General features: G+C 37.7%; 1 long non-coding RNA gene across 1 annotated transcript; it reads right to left on the reverse strand.

Annotated features, from left to right (window-relative positions):
- Positions 1-2264: 2264 nt before the first annotated feature.
- Positions 2265-3155, reverse strand: LOC5572245. The gene is made up of 2 exons (XR_002500263.1): positions 2514-3155; positions 2265-2452 (listed from the first exon to the last, which is right to left on the reverse strand). It is a non-coding gene; the product is annotated as an uncharacterized LOC5572245 (long non-coding RNA).
- Positions 3156-24828: the final 21673 nt, after the last annotated feature.

Here is a 24828-nt window from a genome sequence, read left to right on the forward strand (position 1 = left end):
CTGAAGGTCCATATAGTGCAAGTCAGAAAATGCGCACCTACCGGCCAAGTTCACAACTATGTCTAGAAGGAGACCTGATTGTACTTACAACGTTCTCATACCAATGTAAAATCGGCCCAAGTGGTGTTTTGTTTTGATTCGTGGTTTATTTTATTTTATTATTTTATTTGAGGAGTGGTTAAGTCACTTTGTCTCTACATATACAGCCGTTCCATGAAAAGCCGATCTAGTAGGTCACCGAATTCAGTGAAAAAGGGGCTATTTTGTTCCTTTTCCGAAATAAGAATACACGTGTCTTTGGATTTTTTGATCAGAGTGACCATTTCCAAAATAAGGTGCCCAGAAAAATCGCAACAATGCAAATTTTTAATTTAAAAAAAATATAATTTTTGAACTGCTTGACCGATTTTCAGTTTCCTTGGACGAAATGAAAGTTAAAAATTTTGAATTTTCAAGAAAAATATAAAATTTTACAATAATTGTTTTTTACACGAAAAATAATTACAACTTTCCGTTTGTTCGTGTTTTAAAGGCATCGGGACCAATTAGGCTATTGCTGTTCTCATTTTTTCTTGAAAGTTCAGAAAAATTTTCGTTTACTGTCAAATTTTCAGCGATATATGTTTTTTAGTTTTTGGGATATATTTTTTTGAAAATAAAATATCAGTCATTTTTCATCGGCACAGACTGTAGGTCTTAGCGCATTAGAATTGTATTTAAAAAAAATCACAACTTTTGAACAGCTTAACCGATTTCAAATCTTTTTTTATGGAATGAAAGCTTAAGATTTCAACTTTCCAAACAAAAATATAAAACCCTAAAAAAATTTTAACATGAAAATATATGAAAATTTTCTAAAAAACCAGAATTTTGTTTATTCTTTATCACGTTAATTTTTTTATAGTCAAAATTTTTAGCTTTTATTTCATGCAAGAAAATTGAAAATCGGTCAAGCGTTTCAAAAGTTATAATTTTTAAAATAATAAAAATTTGACAAAATAGCGATTTTTTTGATCACCTTGTTTCGGAAATGGTCACCCTAATCACAAAATTCAAAAACACGTGTATCCTTATTTCGGATAAGGAGCAAAATAGCAAATTTTCATGGTTTTCGGTTAGATCGATTTTTCGTGGAATGGCTGTATATAAGAGCGGTGAAAGTAGTTTTTAAGATGCGAAATTTTGCTAACGTCGTTTTGTAAATCTGGAAATTAAACGTTTTAAAAGTGAAAACCAAGTAGATTCAGAGTGAAATGTGTAGAATTTTGTACCGATGAGTTGATAATGCATGTCTTTTTACTATTTAGAGATAAGGCTATTTGAATATTTTTTCGAGATTTGTTAAGCATATTGCATGAGACGAAATCCATGTCATATCGGTCAGTCACAGAACAAGACCATGTTTGATTTGGTGTAAGTTTTGCACATGTTTTTGGTATCGTACAATAAGTGTTTTCCAAATAAAAAACGATCATTTTGAAAATGGCCTATAATTTTTGCATGCAATTTATTTGAAAATTTCTAACAACAAAACTGTTGATTTTAGAGAAAAATGTTCTATGTTCTATGGTTTTTGTGTTATTTAATGTTTAAGTTTAATTTCTGATTTTTTTAATGAAAATAAACAAAACATTTTTCAGTGTATATTTTTTTATTATAGTCCAAACGGTTCACCACAACTTTTTCATAGTACATTTTTCTCTAAAATAAATGGTTTCGGAGTTACAGTTTTTCAAATAAATTGCATGCTTGCAAACTTATGGAATATTTTCAAAAGTTTTTCTTGAGCCAAAATGATTTATTTTTATATGGAAAACACTTATTGTATCATACCAAAAACATGTCCCAAATTTACACCAAATCGAAGATTATCGAGCACGATTTTTATTTTTTTTTTATTCGACTCATTCTGGATGGAATTCGTCATGAGTATGACCATGATTGACCGCCCGCAGTTGCTATGCTACTCCGCTATCGCAATGAACAGCTGCACTGGAAGCCACATAGGGAACTGACAGACGCTACTCAGGATCAGTAGCAACCCGAATAAAAGATGCGCCTTTAAACGGTATCTTTTTCAAAAGAAGCGCTTCTCAGAATGATAGCGAAGGATAATTGTTTTTAAAATTACTTATTTCTTACTCTTAGTCAAACCATGCCGAGGGTGATGGGTCAAAATATCACCTGTCGTGGATTTTCTCGAATTATAAATTTTCTGGTTTACTTGATTCCAGATAAAAAAAGAAATTAGAAACAGTAAGTAATAAATTGCAAAAGGCTTTCTTGTGTTTATTGCACCCTTATAAAAAGACAACACATTACATGCAATATGAAAGATCTTTCACTCCTTTTGAACATTTAGACTTCCAACCATACCAAGCGTTGTATCCGTGCCGTGCAAATACTTTATTCGCACAATTGACTGCTTTAGTGATATCGTTAGTCATCAGGTCTAAAATGAATAAATTTTCATTTAAAAATCTGTTACTTTTGTAATGTACACCAATACAAACCAGCACATGAGACTTTGCATTCATTTCCTGAGGTAAATCCAGCAGATGAGCACCAGTACTTATTGTTGATTTGGAATAGCCCATAATCGGTGGATCCATTGCTGTTCTTGTGGGTTTTGCTTGTGGTAAGCGAGCTTTCAGCCTGTGCTAGACATACAAAATTGTTCACCTTGTTCTTATCAAAGTTGTAAGTTCTGTGTAAAAGTTTAGCCAACTCGCATTCTGAGAAAGTTTTAGTTTCACCGAAACCAAACAAACCGCAAGCGATTGCTATTGTGACAATGATGGCAATTTGCTTCATTTTGAACGAATGCAAATGAACTGCCTATTAGAGAGATGCTGCTGCCTTTTATATCTATCGAAATGTATTCCTAATTGCTGCAATCATATTTAATCAAGTGTTTTTAGAAGAGAACACACCGTCATAAAATTCAAATTCACAGCTCGATCACAGTTGGATTCTTTGGAATTTATAAAATATTTATACATCAAGATGAAGTTTGTTGTTTTCTTATCAAAGGAAGAATAAAGCATCTGATAAAGATTGGAACGATTACGACATCTACTTTTTATCTCACATCTGCTACATGGATAAACTGGATGACGTCTTATGTGTGCCTATTTGAATGGCGTTTGCATTTCAAATTATAGAAGCTGCAGCATCATGCATGAATGTTTAATTAGCGTACCCATCGTGACGCATGAAATATGTTTCCAAATGTAAATGAACAAAGTTTGTTCTTAGATTTTCGTTTGTTTCGCCTCCCGTACCCCCAGCCACTTGGGCAAATTTGAAACATAAGCAAATTTCTGGATAGATTTTCTGACAGACACTGCAAATACAGATGTGCAAGCTTTCTCTTTGCGGTTTCATCAGGAAAACGCAAATGATTTGAAAATAACTTCATTCACGTTAGTTTGCATTTGTGTTCTCCTTTCTAGTATTTTATATCAATTTGGACACAGCTTTCTTCACTAGTTAAATGTTTTCACAGTTTCAAATGACTTGGCAAGACTGTTTTACTAATGAGATGAACAAAACTTTCTTCCTCTCATCAAAAATCCAATATGCCAATAAATAAATGTATTTGCATACAAAAATAGGGGAACTGGGGGTAAAATGAGCACCCTAAGCAATTTTCATGTTTTCTTGCTCATAAAGCTGTCAGATTCTTTATCGATTGCTCAGAATTGAAGAAGGGTGTTAAGCAATGTAATAAGTAGAAATATTGTGATAGAAATATAAGTTTGTCAACATTATTATTTGAAAATTTTCTTCCACAGAGTTAATGTTCTTAATATGTGTGTAAAATGTACATTCGATTCCTGGACGTTCAAGGATCAACTTGAACATTCGGTATCATTCTACCTGCCACATAATATACGAATGAGAAAATGGCACCTTTAGCCAAAAAAGCTCTCAGTTCATATGGTAGAGCTCCTAAAACACTTAACTAAGAAACAAGCTCTGTTCCAGCTGGTATTTTATGTCAGGAAAAATAATTATAATATGGAAACTATATTTTACCCATTAACTATATTATATAACTGCGTGCACGAAATTTCAGCTATCGGTGAAGACGCTATTAAATCTGAAAGCCAATCATAATAGCCCGGCTGTTGAACGAGAAAATCCCACCTGAACCAACAAACAATGCAAATGCATTCTGAAGCTCCTTACTCAGAAATTGCACTCGATGCTCTGCATGGATGCTCTCGCCAACAATAATTTCATAATTGTTTTTAAAGCTTTAATATTATAATGCATTATTAATTACACTCCCACATCATTGACAATGATTTATTATCGTCATTTATCCAGTGCTACGTAACTCTTAAGCCGAGACGAGAGCGAATGCACAAGTGCTGCCCAAAATGCCAGCAAGATAGTGGGCCTCGCTATAGGTAAATCCTCCAGCCTACCGAAGGGAAAATGGGATGTTGTTCGACCGAAATCATACATTCTGCTGCGTGCGATTTCGTAGAATATAAATTTATGGACGGCGACCACACTATACGAAGCGCGAGAATGCGAAAATTCTTGACTACATAATTGAATGCATTTACGGCTGAATCATCACCGCCTCGACTGAATGAGCCTGTTATGTCCCTGGCCGCAATGTTGGTTCGGCTATGACGACAGCAACAACAGCATATATGTACGATATGTACCAACATTGTCCGAGATTGAGCCATCATCATTTTCCTTTTGTTTTGCGTCTGGAAATTAATTATTTCTGTCCCGGTGTGTTCGCGAAATGATGCCCACATGGGAGAGTAGATTTGGTACGATCATTTTCCGCAGATTTCCTGTTTTAGGGGTGTGCACAGCGTGCCAAAGTACCTGAAGTCTGTATTCCATATTGCTAATTCGAAAGACTAGACATCTCCTCCGTAGTCTTGACCCTCAATGCTGCAGCTCTCAGTGCCATTGAGGAGTTCGTCGATGTGCTACTTCTACCTTTCAATTTCTCACGTTTGTCCGTCAATATGCTCCAAATCTTATATCTGCAAATGTTGGCCCGCGACACGAAGCCATTGAGGGATACGTTGAGCTTCTGATAAGACTTCCGTGTTACATGAGAGCAGCACAGACAACCGGAGACATGAATCTTCGGTAGTGTCATCCTTAACAATTAAAATAATTATTTCGAAAAGTTGACAAATTCACGCATAAGGTAACCGCAATTTTTACAAAAATACTAACTTTTATTAGCTTCTGAATATAAGAAACAAAAGCACCGTTCATGATTTGAAAATGTTTCATCAATAAATGATAATACAAACTATTGATGAGGTGAGTCATTCCGATCAATGTTACCCCGCTGATCAATGATACCCCGGATTACGGTATAACGAAATGACTTTTTCCGTGAAGCGATGCTTATATGTGCAAAGATTCCGTATAAGATGTCGTCAAAAACGTACAAAACTGGAGGTGACATATGTGCATATTTTATATGATGAAAATTGGCATACTTCTTTATCTTCTTCTTAGCATTACGACCTCACTGGGACAGAGCCTGCTTCTTTGCTTACACTCTTAAAAATAATGGAAATGACTGAATGACACATGATGTAAATGATAAAACGACACAAACATGTGTCCTTGAAGATGTATTGAACAGAAAATGTAATTTTACCTGTTAATGCACACGAAAACGATGACACTATGATCGGCATTTCACGAATCAGACGCTATGATGTTTGAAATGTGACATGAATTCACGTCATTTGGTTCGCTTCTTTTATGTGCATCCAGAAGACGTAAAATCACATGATTTTTTCGGAGTGTGTAGTGTTCCTATGAGCACTTCTACAGTTATTAACTGAGGGCTTTCTTTGTCCAAGTTGCCATTTTCGCATTTGTATATCGTGTGGCAAGTACGATGTTACTGTATGTCCAGAGAAGTCAAGGAAATTTCCATTACGAAAAGATCCTGGAACGACCTGGATTTGAACCTAGCTTCAGCATGGCTTTGTTTTGTAGCCGCGGACTCTAACCACTCGGCTAAGAAAGGCCCCTAATGATACTAATAATACTTTTTAGTCGAAAAATCTTATTTTTTTATATGGATAAATGCAGTTCATGCTCATAACAGGGGTGTTACTACTATTTTACATTTTTGGCACATTGACATAGATAACGGAATGTGAAATCATCGTAAATCTGATGAAAGTTTGTGAGATTTTCTTATATTGCTGTAGCAAATTGAATTTTACCAGTCACAAAATCATGTTGAAAATCTCTTGGCAGAGGTTTTAACGATGTTCAGTCAAAAATTGAATAGCAACTTTCACTCATGGTACAGTCATTTTGAAACATATATTCAAACTTCAATAACATTTGAAGGGTAGAAAAATATACATGGTTTAGTGAATTTAGTTCATCCAGTGGTAAAATAATTTTCGAGCAACCCTACAATACTGCGGCGCATTGTAAACGTGATTCCAACACATCCGAACTGGAGCATCGGCTCTCGCTTCGTATGATTATCTAGCTAGATATTGCACTGATTGGCTGTTTAATTACGATGAGTTATGGCCCTCGGGAACGATTTTGCAGAAGACGGGTAGTAGAAGATGATATGAATTATTATGGGCCGCTTAATTTTGGTAAGTCGTCGTAGTACAAGTTGTTCTCGAGGGCAAATTATGTAATGATGATGGAGCTCTTGCCTACTGAGTGCAGCATAGGTGATCAAATATTTCCTACACGTGTTACATCGCATTAATTTGTGATTAGTTGTCATGTTCCTACAAATTATATCAAATCATTGGGACATTTTGCATCCCATAAGTACGGTTATATTGCTATCTACCAAAATGAAAGCCTTGTTAAGAAACTGTTGATCGAGGCATTTGATATCAAATAAGAACCATTCTAATTTTCCTTTGCTTTTTCTTTAGATTATTTTTTTAATATTTTCCAAACATTACTTGATTATGTGAATACATATTTCGGTAACGCTTTCGTCCTTATTTGATAAAACTGAATTAAGATATTATTATCATGTTGTTTACATCATACTACATAGCATTTATCGTAACAATACATCATTTTGAAGGTCAATGAAGGGCTATATATGTTGCAAGGGCATAGAAAGTTGCAACGATGTTTTAAGTTATCACCATTCTCCGACTTCGGCAAAAATGACGAAATTTAAAAAAAAATAAATGGTCATAATTAAGTTTACTGTTACTCTTTTGTAAAATAATCAATTAAATAAGACAAACAAATCTAGAGAATAACCTTTTTCAGTAAAATTGAATGCTTCCAAAATATTTTTAAATAGAAATAATGCTGTTTTGTGTGAATGGGAGATTTTTGATACCTTAAATGTTTATGTTAGAAATAATGTAAATTTTCTAAAAATTCAAAAAGTTTCGCAAGTTATTTCTGAGAAGCGGTGAAAATTTAAAATCAATCGGGCTACTGGAACACAAGATTCAGATCTCAAAACTTACCCAATTTAAATGAAAAATCGCCAATGCATTTATTCATAAGAACTCGCTATTGAATTTAGTATAGGGATGCTTACGCATTCCTTCAACACGTTCTCATGAGCCTCCTATCTTATTGCTTTAGTTGTTCCTTCTGGGAATATTTATGAAATGTTTTTAGACTTATATCCGAAGTTCGTTTAAGATTTCCTTCATGAATTATCGATTGATTTCTATTGGAAAGAACTTGAAGTTGTTTCCGGACATCCTCAAGTTTTGTTTTTAAATTTCTCATGAATCTTCAATTTTTAAGCTGCCCGTGTTCGCATAGTCAACGTAAGTGCCAATATGATTGAAATGATTTTTTTTTTGTTGCTATGCATTTTTTACCTAATAATGTACTCGTTGGACATGCGAACAGCACTTCCAAAAATATATAAATTACACAGCGTAACAAAAATGACATTTTTGCGTGTTTCAAGGATCAAACTATGTGTCTCGAGTAGATTTGAGGTTGCTGAAACTGATGCCGTTCTCAAAAATGTTCCAGCACGTTACAGTTTTTAGCTACAGGTCGCCAAAGTTGTATAAAACATTGGTTTTATTGATGTTTACATGAAATTTCAAGTATGATTTATCAAACTTTTTTGTGATCTTATCCACTAAGGCTTAGTAACTAAGCATGCAAAATAGGGCTTTAACTTACATTTCAGATATAATTTAGTTGAAATTGCACGATAAAATTTACATAAAATTGATTTTTTAAACATGTTATCAGTCTCCATACAAAACTCTTCGATTCTCTAATATTGCAAAGTACAAAACTTGTCTAAGCCATCAAAAAATATATTTTGAGCATCGAAAGTATTATAAACTTTCTTCATAATTATTGTTATACACATGAAGTTTGAATTATGTGGCAAATTATGAAAATGCATGCAAGTTGGCTAAAATAGTCTAATTTTGCATCTTCAACAGCCAATATTTCAAAAACTAGACGTGCTATGATATTTCTGAATACGGCAATGGATTCAGCAACCCTTAATTATGTAAATAGTGGTATTTTGATGCTTGAGACAAAAACGTGTTCCGCAGTGTAATAAGAGGATAATCAATCGATATGCGTACAGTACTTACACCAACAAGTGGGGCCTTCCTTGGTTAGAGTCCACGGCTACAAAGCAAAGCCATGCTGAAGGTGTCTGGGTTCGATTCCCGGTCGGTCCAGGATCTTTTCGTAATAGAAATTTTCATGACTTTCCTGGACATAGAGTATCATCGTACCTGCCACACGATATACGAATGCAAAAATGGCAACTTTGGCAAAGAAACTGAGAGCTTTCTCATAACTGTTAAAGTACTCATAAGAACACTAAGCTGAGAAGCAGACTCTGTCCCAGTGAGAATGTAAAGCCAAAGAATAAAAAGAAGATGAAGACGTACATCAAAATATCCTTTTGTTCGGATTTGTTTAATGTTTTATTTGTATAGTTTGGAGTATAAACCGGATTGGCATGATAGCTATCGGGTGTTTACGTCAATTCATCCTTATAGAAATCCTAATCGTTCATCTAACTAATTGATTGGTCGGATGAAATGATGTATGCGTTCACAGATAACTAAGGTGAAAGCTAATAAAAAATCTCCCACAGCCAACTTTTGAATTTCAATCCTTAACAAATGCGCAGATTATTTGACTGAAATTGTTAACAGATGAAATAGTGCAACCTAAAATCGCATTTTCTCAGCAATGTCATGTCAAGTACCCATGTTGTTGGATCTGTTATTCATGGGAAAGGTACACATGCTGTATAACTACAATTAAAGTTGATTTAAAGTGGGAAAAGACCCCTCTTGAGCCATATTTATCTTATGATTTATAATATGTTTGACACTTTATCCCACATTGAACCCACTTTAACAGTAGTAATAGAGTAAAGCTAGCTTTATGTACATCGTTTATATGAATAAATTACAGCTTGAGCAGCATTACCTTATTAATTTAATAATAGCATTCATAATTATTACTTTGAAATTTTACAAAAACCTTAACCAGATACAAATTTGCATCACGAAAACAAAATAGACCACGCTACGGCTCTGTCGATAGCCATAGATATTCTCGAGTGATTTGGTGAGGATTATGAGACGACAAAGGTTGCGAATGTGCATAGACAAGATTGGTGAATCATTCTTCATTATATTCCCTTTATTTTTTAACATACTTAGAACAAACATCACTTGCATTCAATTTAGACGACATTTTCTCTGGTAAACTCTTGCATTTCAGTGTTTTTTTATGCAATGTAATTTGCTCAAATTTCTTAACCCAGAACACATAATTAAACATTGATTTAATATGAATTCGATCATTTTGTTTTTTTTGCGCATATGTAATAATTTCTTAAAAAAGGTAATCGTATTTAATTATACCTGGTTTTGGTCTAACCATTCATGATTAGTGACACCCAACACGTCAGCCATGTATAATGAACTACCATATTTGATGAAAGTTGGTTGGTTGGTTTGACTTTATTAACGAGATTTTTAGCCCTGGGCTAGTTCATCTCGGGACCAACGGCTTTACTTCCCTTCCGAAGGAAGTCGTCACTATAACTTTTAACGTCATAAGTGATGAAAGTTTTTGGAAATGTAGTAGACCGAATAAAATGCTATTAAGATTATCTTAGTCAGGAGTCAGCCTTAGGTTATATGCTCAACAGTGGAATTTAAAATGAGGAGTTAATCCAAACAGAAATCATCACTAAAAGCTCGAAGAGGCATAATAGAACAATTTATAATAAGAAAAAACAAGTGCTTTTTATGTTAAATTTTAGGTAACAACTTTTTAAAAGAATATCTGGAATAAGGAAAAGTATGTGCCAAGTATTTCAAGAAGTAACTCCAATACGTTTTCACGACATTAACGATTTATGGGACCTGATTTGTCATAAATATGTATCCATTACTGTGGAAATAAAAATTACTGTGAGAATAAAAAATATTCAAATCACCCATACTCTGAACAGGATGAAATACAATGTCACACTGTTAATTAAGCAATCCGTTTTGATATTGAGCTGAAAATTCATAGAGATACGACGGTCTCGGCGAAATCAAACGATAATTAAAATTGGATAAGGTATTTTTAAGTTAATAAAAAAAAATAAATGTGTTTATTGAACCAAAATTGGTTAAATGTGTGTTACCGTAGATTGGGTCAGATTATACAAATTGATTTGATTAATTGTATAAGATGTTTTGCAGATGTGATTTAAAAGGAATACATAACGTTCCGGTAGAAATCTAGACCAACACTTTTTTAAATTCATTTTTTCTCGGGCCCCGAGCGTCGCAACTAATATGTAATTAGTGCGCTGTGCGTTCATAAAAATCGTAAGAATGCAGCGCCACACTAAAAAACTGATTTCAAAATGCGGCGAGTTGATGCGCGATTCGGTTTGGTGGCGGCCCGACAATATCAGATTCACGAAACTATGATTCTAAACGCGTATCCCGATATTGCAAACTTTTTATTTATTTTTAAATCATAACATTTGAACCGCTTGACCAATTTTCAAATTTTCTTGGACGAAATGAAAGCTAAAGATTTTGACTTTTGAAGAAAAATATAAAATTTCATAAAAATTGTTTTTTTTTTTGACAAAAAAACTAATAAAAAAAAATCGTTTTTTCGTGTTTTGAGGGCCTTGGAACCAAAGGGGCTGTAGTGTCCGGAAGGAACAACCGGCACATTCAAAACTAATGGCTCAATCAGCCGAATTGCAACAGAAGCAATTCCATCGCAACTTTTTTTTCTCTCTCTCGCTTTGGCGCAGACCTATTTGGTCCATAACAACCAAGTCTTGTAATTGTGACAACATATCGTCACTTAAACGTTACTTAACGACCGATGTCAAAAATAATTTTCCCTCGTTTTAGTGCCGGGTAAAAGTGTAAATGTCATATCATATAAAATTTTCGTTATTTTTTTTGTTTTGTTCAAGAATCGGTGTTTCTACTCCAAACATTAATTTTAGTTTCTCCAATGAATTGTGCAATATGTTTAATTTTTTGAATGTTTGTGCCAGCTAGAACAATAATCAAATCTTCTCTATTAATTAGTACCGGATATTTATTACGAATAGTATCAAATTTAGGACAGTGGTGTAATATGTGAATGATGTCTTCCTTTTCATTGCAGTGTTCACAATTATCATTTGTAATTAGACCCCAATTTTTAAGTCGATCCTTCGTTGCTAAATGTCCTGTCCTTAGTCGATTAATAGTAATAGTGTGCTGTGTTGGAAGTCTTATTTCAGAAAACCATGGTCTTTGGTTGGTCTTGTGCAATTTGGTAGTGGTAAATGCCTTTTTCTTCGGATATTGTTTTGTATCTTTGATTCCAGTAACATTTAGTTTCTATGTTCAAGTTCAAAATCAAATCATCTTTAGTTAACTGTGTATTTTCAACATATTGTCTATTTGTACCTAATTTTGCTGCTAAATCCGCCCTCTCATTTCCTACTAATCCTGAGTGACCAGGTACCCATTGAATTGTTATCCTTTCTATTTGTGATTCATGTATATCTTTTTTCAGTTTTGCTACCAAAAAGTTATCATTTGTTGCATTGTTATTAATAAGCTGTGCTGCACTTTTAGAGTCAGTTAAAATTACTGCCATTTTAATATTTTTAGTTTTTAAATATTCTACCGCTTTCAAAATTGCAAATATTTCTGCGTTCATAATTGTATATTGCGTTTTTAATCTTCCACTGTACGAAGTTTTCTCTTTACTGTCGTATATTCCATATCCTGTTTTACCTTCTATTTTCGAACCATCCGTGTAAATTTTGTAATCTTCTTTGTATTTTTGTGAAATCAATTCAATTGCCATTTGTTTTTGTATAGCTGTTGAAGTTTCCTTTTTCCTCAAATTGTCTATTTCTGTGAATACTTTTAATTTTGTGGTGTTTTCAATCGGTATTTTAAACCCTAATTGAATTAAGTGAAAGTTGTTAATCGAAGCAATTTTTTCTAAATAAGAACATTGATTCGGCAACTCATCGGATGTAATAAAAAATTGTAAAAATTTAGACAATGGCGTATTCTGGTAGTATAATATTTTAACAATTTCTTTCAATGTTAAATATTCTGCTCTTTCCTTTAAAGGCAATATGCCACTTTCCGCTAATATTACGTGATTTGGCGTCGATCGCAGATAACGCATACATGTTCGTATGTATAAATGTTGTACAGTTTCAAGTTTGGCAAATATTGTTTTTGGTGCTTTAGCAATTATTGATATTCCATAATCTAAATGTGGCTGTACTATGGCTTTGGCTACTTTCAACATAGTTTCAGGATGGGCTCCGTTTTTACGTTTTCCGATCATTTTTAAAATATTAATTTTCTTTTTAGCTTTAACTACTGTTGAATTTATATGTGTTTTATAATTTAATTTATGATCTATTTGGATGCCAAGAAATTTATGGAATGCTTTTACTTCGATAGTGTCTGTGAGGACCACCCTAACACCTCATACGAGCTGACCAGACGGCAGACGGCAGACGTAGTTCAGTTCGGTTCCTATATTCAATTAAAATGTGTAACTCTGTTGTCCTAGCTTCGGCTGGACATATACTAAAATTGGTCCTTCGAACCGGATACCTGAGGACCGTACCTGGCCAGGAATCAACGCGCCAAAACCAGGAATTTGCGCCAAAAGGGTTTGGAAATAGCCTTACATCATCCAACAATTGTTCCATTGTGACCCACGGAATAAAGGAGTGTCGCCATCATTCCGCGGAATAATTAGCGGAGAATCGCCATAGCTGCTGGTGACAAAGCCCAAAGGGATCCTTTGTCAAGGACTTACCGCGTCGCTTGGGTTAGCGCCATTTGGATTCCAGAAACTGCTTTCGGACTTCTGGACATTGTTGGACACTTCCCGGAACAGCTTTTGGTTTGGACTGGACACTAAATTCGGATTGGATTCCTGTTTCTCCAGGTAATTATATATTTAGTGTATGTCCTACCGAAGCCTATACAATCGTGATTCTAACACCACTTTTCAACCTCTACTTGGACTTAACGCTCTTCGACCACGGAATTTGGACCATTGATGACCAACCGCTTCTGGGGAAGCCAATCCCAATCGGAGGTTTGCGTAATACTGCACTACTTGGAACCGGCCATCGGTATCTCTGGCTGTGAGTGAGGATCGAATGCATTGCATTTATGTGCCACTCCAGTCCCCATTTCCACACCACCTTATCAACGGTTTGACTGCCTCCATCATCGGTACCACCAAGGGCTGCCATCGCCCTTCAATTGACTAACCGGGTTAGCAGCAATGTGCTGTCGTTGGTTTGTTGCGAGTATTCATCGCCACCCCCATCACTGCGAGAACCATTGCTGCAAAAGATCATCGAATCAAACTAGCACCGATTGTGGCCTTTGAAGCATCCAACCCAACACGTCCGACTAAGGGAACCCACAGGAAGAGGAGGCGCCATCGTATATTGCCCAGGTTAGTGAACTAGAGCTAGATATATGTCTGCCGAAGCTTGGGCAACAGAGTTACACATTTTAATTGAATATATATCCTCTTCGGTTGCTGTGGACGAATTCCTAATTTGAATACCGAGTATTTCGGTGTTTCATGCCTTTTGAAAATTTTGGACTGCTGGATTTATTGCCGGGTTTTGAGCCGCTGCTGGTTTCTCCGGGTGAGTTGACCGCAGTATATGCCCGGCCGAAGCCGAATACTTTTGATGCTACATTTGGATTTTCCTTTTTTCCCCAACCAATCCCTGGATATCACTTTGAGCTACGACGACTGGTGACGTTGCAGTTGAAATTCGACTGCTAATCAATTAATTTTGATTCACTATCGATTGGACAATAGTGAAGCTACTGTTTCCTCCAGGTGAGCGCCACAGTATATGTCCAGTCGAAGCTGGACCATTTATGATTACTACATGCTGGTTTCCTCTCCTCTTCGTTCCTTCCAACTGTAATCGAGATTGTTTACTCCTCTGATGCTGACTGACTGGAATCGCTGTGTATTTCAACTAGATTTGGCGAAAGTTTCGTTGTGAAGGTCAGTTAATTTAGAATAGTGTGTGTCCGCCGTAGCAAAGGACTCTGCAGAATACTACATCACCTCTCTTTCTCTACCGTGCAACTATTGTCGAGTTGAGGAACGATGGCTCCAACCAAGAAGTCGCCTGCCAAGAAGACACCAAATCTGAAGCAGCTGATGACCAAACTGAAGCAGATTGAAGCAGCTTTTCACGATATTCGTCGATTTTCTGAAAGGATTCAGGAATGTACTTCCACCACCCAAATCCTCCTTCGGTTGGAGAAAATTGACGAGCTTTGGGAAAAATATGGCGCAACTCTCGTGGATATTGAGTCTCACGAGGACTTCGACGATATTGAAGAGGACGGTGACCCACTAGATAAGCAGAGGCAAGAGTTTAGTGATAGTTACTATGAAGTTAAGTCGGTCTTGACAGAACAGTTTAGGGAAAGGCAAGAACCAGCTAGTTTGAACCAATCTATCCGCGGTGATCCTCAAACGTCAGCCACATTTGATCACGTGCGTCTTCCGCAGATTAAGCTGCAAACCTTTAATGGGGAGATAGATGAATGGTTGAGTTTTAGGGATCTGTTCTCTTCCTTGATTCATTGGAAGGCAGATCTACCCGATGTAGAAAAACTTCATTACTTGAAGGGATGTCTACAAGGAGAACCAAAAACTCTGATAGACTCCCTCCAAATCACAGCTGCTAATTATCAGGTCGCATGGGGTATGTTGACCAAGCGTTACAACAATAGTAAGTTATTGAAGAAACGGCAAATTCAATCTCTTCTCACGTTACCCGTTATCGCCAAAGAGTCTGCCTCTGAACTGCACAGCTTAGTTGAAAATTTCGAAAGGATCGTGCAAACTTTGGATCAGATTATACAACCGTGTGACTATAAGGACCTTTTACTGGTGAATTTGTTGACGACTCGATTGGATCCATCCACTCGTCGCAGCTGGGAAGAGTTCTCTTCTACTAAGGAACAGGACACGCTGAAGGAACTCACGGAATTTCTCCAACGTCGAGTACGCATTCTGGAATCCCTACCAAACAAGACTTCAGAGGTCAACAAGCCGTCCATCCAGGCAACGGAACTCTGCAGTGAAGAATAGCTTCAACACGGTTCAAGCGTCCGGGGGGCGCTGCTTTGCATGTACCGGAAATCACCTACTTTTCCAGTGCGGCACTTTTCAACGAATGTCAGTGACGGATAGGGATTCGTTGCTACGGTCGAATTCGTTGTGCAGGAACTGCTTCAGACCAGGACACCAAGCCAAGGATTGTCAATCTAAGTATTCCTGTAGGAATTGCAAAGGTCGCCATCACACGTTAGTTTGTTTTAAACCGGAAAGGGACTCCGGTGTAAGGGCAGCAACCAAAAACAGCAACGTAGCCAAGGAAGCTCAGCAATCCACGAGTACTTCCACTCAATCGAATTCGAATCCTCCACAAGTAGCTAACATGGCAACTACCGACAGCTTAGTGGCAGGCTCAGTGCACCAATGCTCGTCGAAGGTTTTATTGGCAACAGCAGTTATCGTGGTTGAGGATAATGACGGTAACCGCATTCCAGCTCGCGCTCTTCTCGATTCAGGATCGGAGAGCAATTTCATTACCGAACGTCTCAGCCAACGTTTGAAGGTTTCTCGGAGTAAGGTAGATATTTCGGTTCTTGGCATTGGTCAGGCAGTAACCAAGGTCAAACAAAGGATCGTGGTCACGATCCGTTCCCGGCTGTCGGAGTTCTCACGCCAGATGGGTTTTCTGGTACTTCCGAAGGTAACAGCCAATCTCCCTACCGCTAACATCAACATTGCTGGCTGGACGATTCCAAAGGGAGTCGAACTTGCTGATCCATCGTTCTGCGTGTCATCTGACGTTGACCTTGTCCTGGGGATAGAGGCGTTTTTCGACTTTTTCGAGTCTAGCAGGAAGATTTCACTGGGAGAACGTCTTCCATCTCTACACGACTCAGTTTTCGGTTGGATTATTAGTGGAGGATTCAACGAAGAACATCAAGGCTTGCATATCAACTGCAACATCTCAACTACTGATCGTTTGGAGGATTTACTAGCTCGGTTCTGGTCCATGGAGGAGGTGGATTCCACAAACAACTATTCTCCCGAGGAAACTCGCTGTGAGACTATTTTTTCGAGTACCGTACAGCGAACGGCGGACGGTCGCTATTCCGTAGCACTTCCTAAGGATGAAAACGTCATTTCACGTTTGGGCGAATCTAAGGAGATCGCATTTAGACGTTTTCTTGGCACCGAGCGGAGGCTAACAAGGAACGCTAACCTCCGTGAGCAATACGTCGCCTTCATGGACGAATACCTGAAACTGGGCCATATGCGGAAAATCGAAAATGATCCAGAACCAACAAAACGATGCTTTCTTCCCCATCATCCAGTGGTCAAGGAGTCCAGCACCACTACCAAGGTCCGCGTAGTGTTTGACGCATCCTGCAAAACGGCTGCGGGATTGTCGTTGAACGATGCGTTGCTGGTGGGACCTGTAATTCAACAGGATCTCCGTTCGATCATCCTGCGCTGCTGTACAAAGCAGATTCTTCTGGTAGCCGATGTGGAGAAAATGTTTCGGCAGATTTTGGTGCATCACGAAGATAGACCATATCAATCGATCCTGTGGCGTCCGACACCATTGGAAGAGGTTTGTGTGTACGAGTTGAACACGGTTACATATGGAACGAAACCGGCTCCGTTCTTGGCGACTCGTACATTGAATCAGCTGGCCTTGGATGAAGGAGATCGATATCCGCTAGCAGTGAAGGCAATTACAGAAGACACCTACATGGATGATGTCATAACTGGCTGCGATAACTTGGAGGAAGCCAAGAATTTGCAGAATCAACTGGATGGAATGACAAGGGGTGGCGGTTTTCGGCTCAGGAAATGGGCATCCAATTGTGCAGAGGTCCTGCAAGGTATTTCCGAGGATAATTTAGCGATTCGTCCAGTTGATGGTATCAATCTCGATCCCGATTCGGCAGTGAAGGCTTTAGGATTAACCTGGTTGCCAGGGGGTGACACCTTCCGCTTCCAATTCGATGTTCCCCCTGTAGATTCCGACGAAGTTCTTACCAAACGAAAGGTCCTGTCGATTATCGCTACTCTGTTTGATCCGCTGGGTTTCATTGGCGCTACAACAACAGCTGCAAAGGTGTTTATGCAGCTTTTGTGGACTTTGGAAGATGAAAACGGCAAAAAATTGGACTGGGATCAAGCGCTGCCTTTGACGGTGGGTGAGTCCTGGAGAAAACTGTATATCCAGCTACCCATTCTTAACGAAATACGCATAGATCGATGTGTAATCGTTCCTAATGCGGTGTCAATAGAGATCCATTGTTTTTCGGATGCGTCAAAGAAGGCATATGGTGCATGCCTCTACATTCGTAGTCAAGGCCAAGCTGGAAATGTAAAGGTACAACTGCTGTCTTCAAAATCCAAGGTCGCTCCCATCAAGTCCCAGTCTATACCGAGGTTGGAGCTTTGCGGGGCATTGCTTGCCGCTCAACTTTTCGATAAGGTTCGTCAGGCTACGCATCTTCAAGTTCGCACTACTTTCTGGGTGGATTCTACGTGTGCTCTGCGATGGATCGAAGCTACTCCGTCGGCGTGGTCGATATTCGTCGCAAACAGGGTGGCTAAAATCCAAGCGATCACGGAAGGTTGCGAATGGAGACACGTTGCAGGATCTGAAAATCCAGCCGATCTTATATCTAGAGGAGTTGGACCGAAGGAGATTGTCAACAATAGCTTCTGGTGGCACGGTCCCAGCTGGTTAACAGCAGATCGAAGTAATTGGCCAACTTCAGATTTAAACACAATTATGGAAGGCGAGGAAGAAAGAAGGCGAACTGCAGTTGTCGGAACAGCATCGGCAGTTGCAGATTTCATTGATAGCTTTATCTCCACAACTAATTCCTACACAACATTGGTCCGTCGTGCTGCCATTTGGCAGCGATTAATACGATTGCTTCGGATACCGGAGGAACCTATAACAGAATTTCTAAGAGCAGAAGAGTTACAGATAGCAGAATTTACCTTGATACGAAAAGTGCAGGAAGAAGTATTCCCCGAGGAACTTCGAGCTCTTCGAAAGAAGGAATCAGTCAGTAGCAAATCGCCACTGCGTTGGTACTCTCCATATATTTGCGAGAATGGAGTTTTACGAGTCAGCGGTCGATTGGAACATTCGTTGGAGACATACGAGACTAAACATCCCATGATTCTTCCGGCACGACACCGCTTAACAAAAATGATTTTCGAGTATTACCATCTCAAATTGCTCCACGCTGGTCCACAACTTCTGCTTGCAACAGTCCGGCAGCGCTATTGGCCTCTAGGAGGAAGGAACGTTGCTCGACAGGTCGTTCAACAATGCGTTATGTGTTTCAGGTCGAAACCAAGACAAGTACGACAATTCATGGGTGAGTTACCGTCATCAAGGGTTACAGTATCTCGTCCCTTTTCCAAAACTGGAGTGGACTACTTTGGCCCAGTCTACATTCGTCCAGCACCGCGTAAAACTGCAGTTAAGGCGTACGGAGCCATTTTCGTGTACATGTGTACAAAGGCGGTGCATCTGGAACTGGTGTCTGACTTGTCTACAGAGAGGTTCCTTCAAGCACTCCGACGTTTTATCGCACGTAGAGGAAGATGTACCGATTTGTACTCGGACAACGGTACAAATTTCGTTGGAGCCCGAAACCAGCTACAAGAATTATTTCGTCGATGGAAGGACGCCGATCACCAACAGGATCTAGCTAGATTCTGTACCAATGAAGGGATTAATTGGCACTTTAACCCTCCAGGTTCCCCACATTTTGGAGGATTGTGGGAAGCTGAGGTTCGATCGGCAAAACACCACATTCTTCGAGTTATCGGTACAAATTCTGTTTCGCATGAAGATATGTTTACGCTGTTTGCTCAAGTAGAGGGCTGCTTGAATTCAAGGCCATTGACTCCAATGTCTGAGGATCCAGATGATCTAGAGCATCTTACTCCAGCACATTTTTTAGTTGGAAGTTCCCTTCAATCGGTCCCTGAACCCGATTGGCGCTTAGTGCCTACAAACCGCTTGAAGCAATATCAGGTGGTTCAGCAAAGGCTTCAGCATTTCTGGGATAGATGGAAGCGAAAATATATCTGCCAGCTTCAAGGTAGATCTAAGCGTTGGAGTCCACCGGTTAAGTTTGAAATTGGAAAACTGGTTGTTATTCAGGACAAAAACCAACCATCGATGCGTTGGCGTATGGGCCGTATTATTGATGTACACCCCGGCACTGATGGAATCATTAGAGTTGTAACTCTGAAAACAACTTCTGGGGAATTAAAACGAGCAGTCGAAAATGTTTGCGTGCTACCAGTTCCTGCCAATGAAAATTTGGTCGAGTAAGCCACCCCGTCCCATCCCTACCGAAGAGGATTTTATCTATTTTCAGATGCAGAAATCAAGATTTCTGGGTGGGTGAGAATGTCTGTGAGGACCACCCTAACACCTCATACGAGCTGACCAGACGGCAGACGGCAGACGTAGTTCATATGGCTTTTGTTCTGCCAATCGCTCGGCTACCGGCTACGTTGATCCACAGACATCACTTTCGCTTTCTATCGAGAGGCCGTGACGTCACCGATGCACTATGAGAAGGCAGATCTGAGCGGGAGAAAATAGCCCATGTGAATCGTAGGTAGCGGTCAAATTCACCACAGAATATTTGGGAGAAAATCGGGAATATTTAGAGCAGAATTGGGAGTGATCTAGCAGTAGAAGGTAGAACACGGTCGAAGACGGTCCTGCGCGACCACGGTTTGAAACTGATCAATTTGTTAGTGTTAGTTTGAATAAATGTGTTGTGTTAGATTTGCGTTTAATTAAAGAGCTGTGTTTTCGTAAATTTGTGTTTTGTGCTGTGTGAATCGAAAGAGTCTTGACCTAAGATAAGATGGGACAACTGGCTTCTTTTAGTTGTTCTTCTTTTCATCCGTGAGCCTAATGATAATGTTTCCACCCTTGCGTGTTACGCTAAAAAAGTGTTGCCATTTGTATGGAAGACGATACACTATTTCATTCGTACTTTCAGCTCTTTCGATAAAAATGATTATCCGGATGCTATTTACTGCTCCTTACACAATTAAAGGCTTTGCACTTCATTTCTTATACTTTCAAGCTGATTTCGCTTCAATATTTACTTTCATTCACATCAGTCGGCTAGTTGGCACGAACTTTTATGAATAACCGCAAATAATAACAACCTAACAATGTAACCCGGCAACACAGGCAAAACCAAAACAAACGCTTCCGATGGTATTTTTTCACACGCAGCCGCACACTCGGAGGCATCAAAATCAACCAATCAGCGACTGGATCACAAACTGGATCAAATTCTATACCCAGTTGTCCGATCTTTATCTTAGGTCTTGACCAAGGATTAGGCAGGTCCCTCACAATTTGGAGCCTAAATATCGGACGACCAAACCACCCAGCCTACTGAGCGTCCAATCATTACCAGCTTTACCAGCCCCAGCTATCGAACGGTTCAGGTATCCTACAGATAGGGTTATTATTTATGTTAATATGTATATTTGGATGAAACTTATTTGTAAAAACAAGTGTAGCACATTTATCTGGATTGACTACCATACCGAGACTATTAAGTTTTTCAACAATTTCTGCTAGGAAGATGTTCATCTTTTCAGTTGCTAATTGTAGATTTTTTGCTATTACAATCGCGGTGAAATCATCAGCAAATTGAATTAAAATTTTATCATCTTTTACTAAAGTATGGAGTTCCGTGGTATGAATATTAAAAAGAATAGGAGATAAGGGGCAACCTTGAGGTAGCCCCTTATTTGTTGAAGCTGATATAACATTTCCATCGTTAAGAATCAATTTTGTGTTTCTTCTCTTCAAGTAATAATAAATCCAATTAGTGATAGGTGCTGGTACTTCAATTGCTAATAGTCTTGAAAGTAAAATTTTAACATCAACGTTATCAAAGGCTTTTGTTAGATCTAAAAAGGTTGCAATTACAACTTCACCATCTCTTTTTGCTTTGTGGACATGTGAAATAAGTGTATTGACACAATTAATTGCAGACGTTTTAGTTTTAAAACCAAAAGAATAAGCGGGTATGACATTGTTCGATTCCAGAAAAGTATTTAATTGTTTTTTAACTGTAAAATTAATTATTTTCAGAATTACACAAAGCATAGATAGTGGTCTGTAAGAACTTACATTATTTGGATTTTTTGATGGTTTTAAAATTGGGACTATTTTTATATCTCTCCAATTGTCCGGGATGTCCCCACTGTTGACAACAAGGTTCAGTAATTCTACTATTCTGATTAATAATGCAGGATTGATATTTTTAAGGATATGAAAGGAAATTTCGTCCATTCCTGGACAGGAGTGATCTTTCTTGGAATGAATTAATTGTACTACTTCATTGCTTGTAATAGATATTTTATCGTCTGTTATTGTGGGTGTGAAACCTAAATCTGTAACTACATCTGGAAAATTTTCTTCCATGAATTCATGTGCCATTATTGTATCATTTAATAATTGTATGTTATTTTTACTTGGAAAACCTCCACTTATTCTTCTGACTGTATTCCATAAGCTTCTTTGATCCATATCCGGGTTTATTGTTTCTATTAATTTGTTCCAACTTTTTCTTGATTTCCTACGTATAGTTTGTTTAAGTTTAGCTTTGGATTTTTTAAATTTCATCAAATTCTCATATGTTTGATTTCTGAAGTATTCTATCAAGTGATTGTTTTTAATTTTATATAATCTATCAATTTCATCATTCCACCATGGTTTTGGAAAATGCTTTTTATTTTTAGGAATAAATTTTGCATCGTTAATTTGTTGTTTGATTTTTGGTATGAGTTGATATTGATTATTGATTTCTTCCGGATTAATTTGGTTAATGTTTTCAATTGCTTTTTTCTTATTTAAAATTTCTCTATTAATATTGTATTGTTTTGCTGAATTTTGAATTCAAATATTATAATTTTATGATTACTTTCTATTTCTTCATCGATAACTTTCCATTCTATTTTTCCTGCAATATCTGGTGTAACTATGGTTAAGTCTATAGTCGAGGGTGTTGTGTTTGGTGATTTTATTAGAGTAGGTGTTTCATCATTTATAATAACAAGGTTAGTCATGTCTATTAAACTTGAAAGTAGTTTACCTCTTGCGCAATCTGGTTGTTTTTTATTCCACATTTTACTGTGTGCATTGAAATCTCCTGCAAAAATAGTGGTGATATTCCAGTTATCAATAATGTCCAATATTTTTTTTAATGGTTCTTTTATATCATTGTTGCTTACTGGTAAAGGGGGTATGTAAATTGAAATTATTATCATTTCCGTTAAAGTATTCAAGGTTTTTATTGCAACTGCTTCAATAGGTTCTAATTTGGGTAGTTTAACTTCTTCATATCTAATTTCTTTTTTTGTTATTATTCCTACTCCTCCATAACCGTTGATCCTTACTGATTTTTTAAAGTTGTAGCCATTGAATTTAAAATCTTCATTTGGTTTCATCCATATTTCTTGTAAAATTGCTATGTCTATATTGTTTGTGTTAAGGAAGTGTTGAAGAATTTTACGAGTCTCTAGTGGTCTTATACTTGTTATGTTATGTTGTACGAGTTTCAGATTTCTGTACTGGTCCATGATGTGCCTGTGGCTTTGAATTATTTTCTTGTGTTGTTCCTCGTGCTACTGTAATTACCGGATTTGCAATAGATTTCATTTCATTCATTATTTCTGTTAGCAGTGTTTGTGCATCTTTGGATTGTTTACCTGATTTAATTAGTTGATTATTGTTAGAATTGGTTTCTTGAATAGTTTTTATTTTGTCCATTATTATGTCCAGATTTAGTTGTTTGATTAGTTCTGTCTTGACGCGATTAACTATTTCTTCAATATTAGTATTCGGGTTTGCGTTTGAAATTAATTTTTGAGGTTGTTTGTGTACCGTATCCTGATTTGAGGTTCGAGATGGCAATGTTGGGAATTCCTGAATTGAATTATTGCTGGTTTCAATCGATCTTGAACGGATCTGTTTCGAGGAAACTTCATGTTTGCCTCAGCAAACGTCAGCTTCTCTCTGGCCATTACCTGAAGAATCATATCCTGTCTTACTCTTTCTGGGTAATTTCTGTCATTAGCTTTATGGTTACCGTTACAATTTACGCAAGTTGGAGCATCCCAGCAAACTTCACCTTCGTGATCCAACCCACATACAACACATCTCGGTTTCGAACTCTTGCATGTCCTAATCCTATGTCCAAATCTCCAGCATCTGATGCACAGCTTTACTGGGAAAACGTAAAAGTCAACCTTAGCAAGCATTCCGTAAATCGCAATTTCTTCCGGAAGAACCTGTCCTTCAACATAAATTTTTATGGAATATGTTGGCACGAGCACGTTATTACCTTCTACCTTCTTCATCTTGTTTATTCTTTCGATCTTGGTCACTCTCTTATTTCCTGCATTAATGTTATCAAGTATTTCCTCTTCTGATATTGTGGGTGGTACGTTACGAACAACTCCTATTGTCTGTTTGAGCATGTTGGGAATGTAGATGTTGAATTTGAAATTGTCTTTCAACAATGCCGAATTAAGCAATACTTCAGCGTCCTTAGGTTTGTTAAACGTAATTCTGAACCTTCCAAAACCTGCACTTTTGAGCTCCTTGTACTGCTTAATTCCGACATTGTGAAGAATCTTAGCGAGCAACATTGGGTGAATCGGTTTATCTTCTTTGTTTTGTAGTTCAATAAAGAAAACTGTGTGCACATTATTCTTTTCCCATTGACCTAGATTTAGTGTGTCATTTGCGGTTTTATTTCTCTCTCTCTTCGAACTGGTGTCACGTGATTCTCGAATGTCTTGAGCTTGTATGTGTGTCGTTTTAGTTTGTTGTGTTTGTGGTTGTGTAAGATCTTTTGTCGTGTATTTGGTCTGTTTCTGTGTTCGTGTTTGTTGCGTTGCACTTCCGGCGCACGCCATGTTGTCATCTGTGATCATTTCAATTCCTCTCGATTTTCCACCATTTTCTTTTTTGCGTCCCATTTCTGTCTGTAGTCGCTTAGGTTCTACGTCGTGATTTTCATTCAATTTCCTTTTATTTCTTTCTTCAATAGTCTTACCTTCGGAAATCGAGAGTCTCTCGATTTCTATTCCATTATCCACATCAACATTCATTCACAACTTTCACTACTGTTTTTATTCTTGATA

This window comes from Aedes aegypti, chromosome 2 (genome assembly GCF_002204515.2).
Source record: "Aedes aegypti strain LVP_AGWG chromosome 2, AaegL5.0 Primary Assembly, whole genome shotgun sequence".
Lineage (NCBI taxonomy): Eukaryota > Metazoa > Arthropoda > Insecta > Diptera > Culicidae > Aedes > Aedes aegypti.